Below are 4,649 nucleotides of genomic sequence, written 5' to 3'. Positions count from 1 at the left end.
GTCGTCCCCTTCTCCTCCTGCCCCCAATCCCTCCCAGCATCAGAGTCTTTTCCAATGAGTCAACTCTTCGCATGAGGTGGCCAAAGTACTGAAGTTTCAGCTTTAGCATAATTTCTTCTAAAGAAATCCCAGGGCTGATCTCCTTCAGAATGGACTGGGTGGATTTCCTTGCAGTCCAAGGGACTCTCAAGAGTCTTCTCCAACACCATAGTGCAAAAGCATCTATTCTTCGGTGCTCAGCCTTCTTTACAGTCCAACTCTCACAACCATACATGACCATTGGAAAAACCATAGCCTTGACTAGACGGACCTTTGTTGGCAAAGGAATGTCTCTGCTTTTAAATATGCTTTCTAGGTTGGTTATAACTTTCCTTCCAAGGAGTAAGCGTCTTTTAATTTCATGGCTGCCGTCACCATCTGCAGTGATTTTGGAAAGTTGAATGGAAATTGGAGAGAGTTCTGTAGGTGAATTTTGAATTTCATTCATTATCGTCATGAAGGATACTTTAAAAGTTTTGTATTCTATCCTCAAATGTATTTTCACCTTTTATTTCTTATAGGAAACACATCCATTTTCTGTTTGAATGGCGGGAAAAGATCAGCAATGAAAAACCACACAAGACCCACAGAATATATTCTTCTGGGGCTATCAGATGACCCAGAGCCTCAGATTGTGATTTTTATCTTTTTAATCATCACATATATATTAACTGTCACTGGAAATTTGACCATCATCATTCTCACCTTGGTGGACTCCCATCTACAGACACCTATGTATTTTTTTCCTCAGGAACTTCTTGAGAGGGTAACAGGCAGGAAGGCCAGGGGTCTCCAAATGGAGGAAATAGCCTGCAAGTGTCAGACATTTTTATCTCTCTTAAGCGGCAGGAGGAAACAAACTAGCAATATTTTTTTCCTTCTCTATACAAATTTAAAGGGAGGTTTCTCTTAAAATACTATGTTGCCATAATGACACCTGGTTTCACCTGAAGTTAGGTATTCTTGAACCTAGAGATAATCAATGCCTTTTTCTTGTGGAAATGTTTGTCTTAAGCTATGCTAATGTACTATGCCTTTACCCCAAACTCTGTCTCCAAGTCGGTTCAGCCTCTTGGCCCAGAAGCTACTTGACAAACCAGTATGGATATTGTTCCCCTAATCTATGTAAATGAAACTATTTGTATCGTGGTCTGCCCTTCTTCAAGATTCAAGTTAATCATTTTATGGCCCAGGATAAACCATTTGGCGCCAAGATTATCCCAAAATGCATCTTATGGGTGAGGGGCCTGGTGCCATTCTGAATTTTAAGACATTCCTTTCTTTCATTAACAGACTGCTAGTGACTATATAACATCCAGCTGAAGACTAGCAGGGGGGTACTCTTTTTGTCCCCTTCTGATGCCTATGTCAGAAGCTTTCTCTATCTCCTTTATACTTTAATAAAAATAAAACTTTATTACACAAAAGCTCTGAGCGATCAAGCCTCGTCTCTGGCCCCGGTTTGAATTCTTCTCCTCCAGGGGCCAAGAATCCCTGTGTATTTGCATGATTCAACAACAACCTTTCATTCTCTATATTAAAAATTTTCTTTATAACTCTGTATTCCTAGATTTCTGAGCACAATTATCACCAGGGACAAAATGATTTCATACAATGATTGTACAGCTCAGTTGTTTTTCTTCATTTTCTTGGGTATCAGAGTTTTATCTTCTAACTGCCATGTCCTATGATCGCTATGTAGCTGTCTGCAAACCCCTGCATTACACAACCATCATGAACAACAGAGTCTGTGTACTGCTTGTCTTTTGTGCTTGGCTGGCAGGGTTCTTAAACATCTTCCCACCTGTTATTCTGTTTCTCTAGTTAGCTTACTGTGGTTCTAATATCATTGATCACTTTGCTTGTGACTATTTCCCCCTCTTGCAACTATCCTGCTCAGGCACGTGGCTCCTTGAAGTGATTGGTTTTTACTCTGCAATAGTGATTCTGCTTTTTACTTTGGCATTAAAGATTCTATCCTACATTTTCATCATCAAGACAATTCTGGGACTGCCTTCTGCCAGTCAGAGAAAAAAGGCATTTTCTTCATGCTCCTCTCATGTCATTGTCATTTCCATCTCTTATGGAAGCTGTATATTCATGTATGCCAACCCTTTAGCAAAAGAAAGGCATCCTTGAACAAAGGAGCATCTATTCTGAATGCTTCTGTTCCTCTTATGATGACCATTTATATATTCTCTGAGGAACCAGCAAGTGAAACAAGCCTTCAAGGAGACCATCCAAAAGGTTATCTTTACCCCCGGAAATGCAAGTTATTATATCAATAAAAGAGTAAAGTTCTTGTCAATGCTTTCTGTTACTCATAATCTGCCTAAACTCTTTCAGTACAGTTGTATGAATCCTTTTCATCTGTTCCCATGTTAAAAAATTCCCCACACTGAACCTAATTAACTGTATAAAGTTGAATATTACTTCAGAATTTTCTATAATTTTTTATTCAAATATATTTGGATGAAGTAAAGAACACGGGTTGGTGTTACAATTTTATAGGCCATTTAGTTTGATGAAAAGAATGTCAGAATTGATGTGGATTTCTGAAATTTTCTACCAGGTAATAGAAATGACATTATTAGGAATTTTTATTCTATCTGGAATTTTCATGAAATCAAACAACAACAATCACTAGAGGGTTGAAAATAAATATAAATATCAACTTAAATATTTTTAAAGTTTAGAAACTGAAGTATATTTTAACTCTTTATACTATTATAATACTTTTATAATAATGAGGAGAGAGAAGAAAGAGGAGGGTAGAGTTAATATTTTTTCAGCAATTACTATATTCCAGGCCTATTCTAATTATTTTCTTCATATTGGCTCATTGAATCTTGTGAACAGCTTTATTTCATTTTCAGTCACGCATTCGTCATTTTCGTCAGTCATTTCGTCAGTCACTCATTTTCAGTCACTCATTTTACAGTCACTCATTCGTCATTTTCAGTCCTTTGTGCTCTCATGGACTGCAGCACACGAGGCTCTGCTGTCCTTCACTAGCTCCCTGAGTTTGCTCAAACTCATTTCCATGATCTAGTAATGCCTTCCAAGCATCTCATCCTCTGTTGCCCCCTTCCCTTCCTGCCCTCAATTTTTCCCAGCATCACGGTCTTTTCCAGTGAGTATGCTCTTCACATAAGGTGGCCAAAGTATTAGAGTTTCAGCTTCAGCATCAGTCCTTCCAATGAATATTCAGAGTTGATTTCCTGTAGGACTAACTGGTTTGATCTCGCAGTCCAAAGGACTCTCCAGAGTATTCTCTAGCAGCATAGTCTAAAAGCATCAATTCTTGTGTGCTCAGCCTTCTTTCTTGTCCAACTCTCACATCCTTACATGACTACTGAAAAACCCATAGCTTTGACTATACAGATCATTGTTGGCAAAGTGATGTTTCTGCTTTTTAATACACTAAATTCATCAAAGCTTTTCTTAAACAATTTTCTGAGGTAACTGTTATTGATTTTCTATTGAAGATATTTTTACCTTATCGTTTCCTCTGGAAATGTTTCATATGACTGTTCTTATTTCACAGCCATGATGAAAAGGTAAAATTGGTGTTAATTTTAATTGGCAATAGAGAAGAACAAGAAAGAAAAGGGATCCAGATTGGAAAAGAAGTAAAACTTTCATTGGTGACAGCATGATACTATACAAAGAAAACCGTACAAATACCATCAGAAAATGACTAGACTAATCAGTTAATTTAGTAAGGTTGTAGGATACAAAATCAATATGCAGAAATCCATTGAATTCCAATACACTAGCAACAAAAATCTGAAAGAGAAAATAAAGAATCAACTCCATTCATCAAAGTAACAATAACAATAAAATATCTAAGAATAAGTGCACAAAAGAGCTGTATAAAGAAAACTATAAGACATTGATGAAAGAAGTCAAAGATGACATAAACAGATGGAGAGACATACCAATTCTTGAATTGCAAGAATCAATGTAACAAAATGGAAAGCCCAGAGATAAACCCAAGCACTTTTGGGCACCTTATCTTCGACAAAAGAGGCAAGAATATGCAACAGAGGAAAGACAGCCTCTTCAATAAGTGGTGCAGGGAAAACTGGACAGCTTTGTGCAAAAGAATAAAATTAGAACACTTCCTTACACCATTCACAAAGATAAACTCCAAACGGATTACAGACCTCCACCTCTTTATGTTTCGGTAGTAAAATCAAGTAGGACCTTATTACGGAGAAGGCAATAGCAACAGTACTCTTGCCTGGAAAATCCCATGGATGGAGGGGCTTGGTGGGCTGCAGTCCATGGGGTTGCTAGGAGTCGGACACAACTGAGTGACTTCACTTTCACTTTTCACTTTCATGCATTGGAGAAAGAAATGGCAACCCACTCCAGTGTTCTTGCCTGGAGAATCCCAGGGACGGGGGAGCCTGGTGGGCTGCTGTCTATGGGGTCGCACAGAGTCGGACATGACTGAAGCGACTTAGCAGCAGCAGCAGCAGGAGCAGGACCTTATTAAACTTAAAAGCTTTTGCACAGCAAAGGAAATCATAAACAAGATGACAAAACAGCCCTCAGAATGGGAGAAAATAGTTGCAAATGAAGCAACGGACAAAGGATCAATC

At 38.3% G+C, this 4,649-nt stretch overlaps 1 pseudogene; it reads left to right on the top strand.

The window, feature by feature from the left end:
- The first annotated feature begins 604 nt into the window (after positions 1-604).
- LOC113893483 lies at positions 605-2,424 on the top strand (annotated as a pseudogene).
- The last annotated feature ends 2,225 nt before the right edge of the window (positions 2,425-4,649 follow it).

The sequence above is a fragment of the Bos indicus x Bos taurus genome, chromosome 5 (genome assembly GCF_003369695.1).
Source record: "Bos indicus x Bos taurus breed Angus x Brahman F1 hybrid chromosome 5, Bos_hybrid_MaternalHap_v2.0, whole genome shotgun sequence".
Taxonomy (NCBI): domain Eukaryota; kingdom Metazoa; phylum Chordata; class Mammalia; order Artiodactyla; family Bovidae; genus Bos; species Bos indicus x Bos taurus.
This window is presented reverse-complemented; position numbering and strand designations above follow the sequence as displayed.